This window comes from Pinus tabuliformis, chromosome Q (assembly GCF_031772625.1).
Source record: "Pinus tabuliformis cultivar Carrire ecotype Pingquan chromosome Q, CPIR1, whole genome shotgun sequence".
Classification (NCBI taxonomy): Eukaryota; Viridiplantae; Streptophyta; class Pinopsida; order Pinales; family Pinaceae; genus Pinus; species Pinus tabuliformis.
The window spans coordinates 1,366,437,315-1,366,444,390 of NC_142296.1; positions in this window are offsets into that span (position 1 = coordinate 1,366,437,315).

Here is a 7,076-nt window from a genome sequence, read left to right on the forward strand (position 1 = left end):
CAAAAGGTTATTCACAAAAATAAGGCATTGCTTATGAAGATACTTTTGCACCTATAGCTAAACTGAATACAATTAGCTTCATGATTGCATTAGCTACAAAAAGAATTGGAAAATGCATCAGTTAGATGTTAAATCTGCTTTCTTGAATAGTGAATTAAAAGAAGAAGTTTATTTGGTTCAGCCTAAAGGATTTGTAAAGTAGGGTTAGGAGCATCTTGTTTGCAGGTTAAGGACAACTTTGTATGGTTTGAAACAAGTACCAAGATCTTGGTATGTGAAAATTGATTCATTCTTTTATAAAAGGTTTTGTGAGACACGAAAGTGATCCTAACTTGTACATCAAGAGAGATGAAGATGGAAAAATTTCCTTGATATATTTGTATGCTAATGATCTTATCATAAAAGGAAGTGCACTCAAGTTGATTGAAGAAATTAAAATTTAGTTGTCACAGGTATTTGAAATGAAGGATCTTGGTGAATTTCATTATTGTTTGGGTTTTGAAATTTGGAGGGAATCTGGTAAGACAATCATCACACAAAGCAAATATGCAAAGATAATCCTTTAAAGATTTCATATGTTTGAATGCAAATGAGTGTCTACTCCTTTGGAACATAATGCCAAGTTTTATAGTGATGATGGATCTAAAGAAGTGAATGGAACTTTGTATCGTCAATTGGTGGGAATTTTGAACTACCTCACCACTACCATGCTAGATATACTATATTTTGTGAGCATCCTTAGTCAATCTATAGCTAAGCCTTACGAAATCCATTGGAAAGCAACAAAGAAAGTCCTTCGATATTTGAAGGGAACACTTTATTTTGGTATTTTGTATACTGATGAATCTGATGTTGAGTTGGCAGGTTATTTTATTCAGATTGGGTTGGAAATCCCGATGATAGAATATCAACCTCTGGATATGAATTCAATTTAGGATCGGGGGTCGTATCATGGAGCAACAAGAAACAACCAACTATTTCTTTGTCATCCATAGAAGCTGAATACAAATCCTTGACCAATGCAACTTGTGAAGCTATTTGGTTAAGGAGGATTCTTGAAGATGTTGGAGAAAAACAAAGAGGACCAACAAGCATCAAATGTGACAACCAGAGTTCCATCAAGTTGGAAAGTAGTCCAATTTATCATGCAAGAGCTAAACATATTGAAGTCCAACATAATATCATAAGAGAAAAGATATAATCAAATGAGATTCATTTAGTATATTGTAATACAAGTGAGAATGTAGATGACATCTTTACCAAGCCTCTTGGAAATATGAACTTTGAAATATGTAGACAACAACTAGGCATTGTTGAAAATCCATTTCTCCATTAAGGGAGGGTGTTGGAATAATGTAGAAATGATATGTCCAAATAGAATTGATGAGCTATGTTATCATAGTTAGTGTTTGAGTCTATTTGTTATGAGTTGTATCTTTGTAGTTTGTGTTGTGAGTTGGTGATCTGAATTATTTGGATCTAGATTTTCCTAGAAGTTGTCTATGTGTGCTTATATAATGTACTGGTTTTCCAAGCAATTTGATCAATGAGATTTGGTTTTATTCTTGTGCATCTCTCTAATTTCTAATAAATAAATTGTTAGAATAGTCAATTCTAACAAACTTACACTCACACATTGAGTTGACTAAATTCAATATGTTCAAAATACAAAATCCATTTTTTTTTCAAAGTCAAATGCATATCTCAAACCATACAACTAAAACCAAGTTTTAGCCTTGTCAAATAGATTCTATTGAACCACTAAAAGTAAATTGTTTTATGGAAATCATATATGATACCAAACCAACCACATTGCACTCATTGTGTAAGCATGGAAGCATGAAGAACATTCAACTTTCACAAGTGTTGGACCAAATCCACAAGAAATAGAGAAAATATTATTACCTTATTGGATCCCTGCATTGAATGCTACAAAATACACACTCATATCTCATTAGCCATGCTCTAAGTAGGCGTCACTGCTACGCAGTACTACAAGTCGAAAGAGGAGAAAGAAGGCCTGCGTAGTGAATCCAGAGGAGTTATCCAATCTTTAAGTTGTGAATGGAAAAATTGGCTTTGTCCTGACTACTCTAGCCTAGGCCCTGTGGTTGTGAATATTTCTTCCTCCAATTCAAACTAATCATGAAGAACACGTATGCATGCCTAGCTACCTCTATTTGAATGAAGGTGCCTTCGTCATGGGTTCAACAATCTAGATTTATTTCCAGATACTCTGTATTACACAGGCCACTGCTATAGGAGCAATTACAGGCTTGCTCCGAAGCACCACCTTCTTGCAGCATACGACAATTGCCTCATTGCCTTGTAATGGCTCTAGTCTGAAGACCAAGAGAGACAACAACAATGGAAAAGACAAGATCTGTGGCTTCAACACTGGTTCGTAAATCATCTAAAAGTAACAAACAAAGCTCATTGTTCTCATGCTCAGACTCACACAAACACTCCAAACCATGTGATCACCATTCTATACAACAAGTTTCTTAGTAAACAGGATATAGTGAACAACTACACAATAATTTTATATGACAAACAAACAACACACAATTATTCTCCTACCCTGTCGTACTTATTTACCAAAAATTAGTTTCCATGCCTCTCACATTTTCCTGGCCTTCCCATAAGGGAATTAAGCTAGATACCAAAAAGAAAATAGAGAAGCATACATAATACATAGATTTCACACACAATAATATTCATATTTATTATTTTTAAAGATAAATTACAAGTCACATAAATAGTACTTATGAGAACAAATAATTTCCAAACCAAGAAATGGTTTGTTAAGAAAATATATCAACAAAACTCAACAACCAACAAAATAATCTCCCCTATATACTATTACTATTGTAAGCATTATTCCAATTACTATATAAAAAGATCAAACCCAAAACTAGATACAATACTATGATCGAATCGAGTATTTATTATTTATTAATTTATTTATGCATGTTTAACATGTTGGTTTCATGAATGAGCCATGTAAATATTATATCATTAAGTTTCATGCATGTAAATATTATATCATTAAGTTTTGTGCATCTACATGCTTCACAAGGAATATCATGGTCAATCACATCACAGATTGAGCAGCCTTCTCGTGAACATGTAATTAAGAAGATATTAAGTATTTATAGGTCAAAATTTTACATGATCACTCTTTTCGATGACCGCTATTATGGATGGCCATTGGTCCACACGGTTATACTTATATTTAGAGTTGATGGAGAAATAAAATGTTCATGATTATGTAAAACTCAAGTGAATGTTTTAGATTGTATATAACTTGAGTTTTGATTGTTTTAGATTTTGTAGAAGTCATTGCTTTCACTTGTAGTTAAGTATATGAATCAGTTGTAGTTGAGTAGGATTTATTATCCTTTATAAAGAGACATTTCCATGTATTGTGCATCATTTATTTAGAATTGGTTTGATTTAATAAAATATTTTGTTGTGTTATCATATTTCTATTATCGTTATTTATATAAGTTGGTATCAAAAACTGTCTAAAGAGTGATGAAAAAATTGTGCATTGAGCTTGGTAAGTCAATCGAGCATGGAACATGATGGAGTTGTGTGTATCAGAGCCAATTTAATTCGATTAGAAGGTGTGAGGTATGAATAAAGGAGTTGAAGTATTTTTGGTGTGTGAGAATAAAGTCGTAATCATCGTTATTCTGAGAAAGTCACGAGTCGTCATCTCCAAGTTAATTAATTTGAGTGGAAGCTTATTGTTGTCATTGTGAAGGAGTCTAGTTTGCTGAATAAACCGCAGATAAATTAAAGAGAAGCAATTGTTCTAAACCAATGCACTATAGGTTTGTTTGTTAAGTATTGGTTGGCAGCCACAAGGACTTCGATGAGATGGAGAAATTCCTTTTCTTGGCAAGTCAAAGTTTAAAAATATGAAAATGATTTTTTCATAAGTTTTGTTGATTTTTGAATTGAGGGATATTTGGATATATGTTTATGTTTTTTTTTTTTTCTTATAAATGAAAAATCCATTTGTTGATTCATATGGAATTGAGTGACAAATATAGATGGAGAAAATTATGCAAATTGGAAATTTAAGTTGCACATAATATTGGAAGGAGCCCATGTTTAGTCAATAGTAATAGGATATGAAATCAAACCGGTAGCACGAACAACTCCAGTTCAAGATTTGGAGCACAGAGAGACAAAGGCTAAGATACTCTTGTGAATGTCCATATAGGACAATATTATTCCACATATCAGGGATTATAATGCATCTCTAGAAACCTGGAAAACACTTAAAAGGTTGTATGAAACTGCTAATACTAATAGAGTATTATTTTTAAAGAAGAATATTTTATCCATTATGATAGAGCTAAATGAAACTATTAGTAACTTTCTTTCTAGAATCAAAGATATTTCTAATAAGATTGGTGCTATTGGTGAAAAGATTTCCAGCAGTGATCTAGTGAAAATTACATTGAATGGGATGTTAGATGATTATCATATGTTTATCACTATAATTTCAGCTAGGGAAAAATATCCTACCTTTGGTGAATTAACAAGTATTCTCCAACAATAAGAAGAGAGAAGGAAGAATATCAATGGTAGATCTTAAAGTTTAGATTTGGCGTTGGTGACAAAAAAGAAGAAACCATATAGAGGAAAGTCATGGGACAAGAGAAAATGAGGAAAGTCCCATCCAAAACCACATCAAGACAGAACACCACCAAGGACCGATACCTATATAAAGAGGAAGGATGTATGCTGGTAAGCCTAGACACTTCACTAAATATTGAAATAAAAATAAATTTCATGAGTCCAGGCATAGAAGGCATTTAGGAAATTTTGTTGATCAAGAAACCTCAGTTAGTGATAATCTAATTACCTCAAATTATTCATTTCAAAATCTATCTTATCAATAGAAATTGATGATGGTAATGTATGGTTTACTAACTATGGTGCTTCAATCCATATGACATGCAAAAAGGAATGGTTTGATACCTAAAAATAAAATAATAATGGCACTCACATCTATCTAGGAGATAATCGATCTCATGAAATCAAACGTTATGGTGATGTATGTGTAACCTTACCAAATGGACATGTAAGAAAAATACAAGATGTGATGGATGTTGCTGGAATCAAGAAGAATCTAATCTTTGTGTCCACCATTGTAGATCTGAATCTTAAAGTCAAAATTTTTAAATCACAATGTGTTGTCAAGGACATGCAGGATAACTAAAACATAATAACAAGAGGAGTGTGAATGGAAGCTTATACAAGCTTGATGTGACCAACAAAAGCCATCATGTCTTGGCATCCACTACCATGACAACAAAATCTCTTTGAAATCAAAGGTATGGCCACCTTAATTATCATGACTTGTTGCTACTACAAAAACAAAGAATGGTAGAGGGACTTCCATTGTTAAAGAATGAATATTCGGCATGTGAAGGGTGTGCTTTAGGGAATATGGATAGGGAAAAATTTCCCTACTCATACAGATAGAAGAAAGAGTGATATTCTTGAACTTGTGCATACAAATGTATGTGGGCCTATGTAGACTAGATCATTAGGAGAAGAATATCATTTCTTAATATTTGTTGATGATTTCACAAAATATACTTGGGTCTATTTCACGATAAAGAAGAGTGATGTATTTTAATATTTCAAAGATTTTAAAATTTTGGTTGACAAGCAAACAAGAAAATACATCAAGATACTCTAAATTGATCAAGGGGGAGAATATACATTAGGATAATTGGTCAAATACTGCAAATCCCATGGAATTGTACAATAGTACATGATGCCACATACTCCATAGTAGAATAGAGTAGCTGAAGGGAAGAACATAACCTTATTGGAATGTGCAAGGAGCATGATGAAAGGTAAAAATCTTACCAATGCTTTTTGGGAAAAAATTATTAGTGATATTTTTTATTTAAAAAATATAAGTCCAACAAAAAGTTTAAATCATAAGACTTCATTTGAAGTTCTTTATGGTTATAAACCAACATTAAGCCATTTAAGAATATTTAGAAGCAAAGCATTTTCTCATGTTTTGAAAGAATGTAGGAATTTACAGGGTAAGTTCCTCAAATAGAACACTAAACGACACTGCTCACAAATAGAGCACAGATCAATACACTAGTATTATTGACATGGTTAAAACCATCAAAGAGGGAAACAATCCACGGCCTGAGCCGACGCAGCCACTTCAGGTAATTTATTAATAAAAGAAAGAAAATTTACATAAGCTTCTCTCATGAACGATCACACTACAAATGACCCTCCATGCTCTTTAAATAGAGATCATGGACCAATCAGGTGTTAGCCATGGATCAAGTGTCGGTAATACCGAGGAGAGAATGAACCGTTAGATCACTTCATGTTTAGAACATATCATGACCGTTGGATTACAAGTTACAAAAGTACATAGTAAAGAAACACACTTTACCTAACTCTACACTATACCAAGTTATACTTAACTATTTCCTATGTGTCGAGATATCCTAACATCCCCCCTTAAGAACAACTTGGGATAAGATTGAAGGATGTACAAATATGACACAATAGGAGAAGGAGGAGGCATTAGAGCCTATCCCCCCTTAATGACAACTTCATGAAATCCAACCATAAATCGAAGTTTAGTAAACTTCTCCTCTGTGAGAGCCTTTGTGAAGATGTCTGCAACTTGATCATCAGTTGAACAATATTGCACTTCAGGAACATGGTCATGAATGAGCTTTCTGATGAAGTGCATGTGTAGTTCAATGTGTTTTATGCACTGATGTTGGATTGGATCTTTGCATAGTTGAATGGCACATTGATTATCACATCAAAGTGTAGTCGAGAATGCTGTTGATGAAAGCCAAACTCTAATAGGATCTGACGAAGCCATAAGGCTCCTTACTAGCTACTACGACACCACGAGACTCTACTTTTGCTGAAGAAAGAGAAATGACACTTTGTTTCTTGCAAGCCCATGTAATAGGTCTAGAACCAAGAGTGAAGACATAACCTGTAGTAGACTTCTAATCATCAAGGTCACCAGGCCAATCAGAATCAGTGAAACCAAC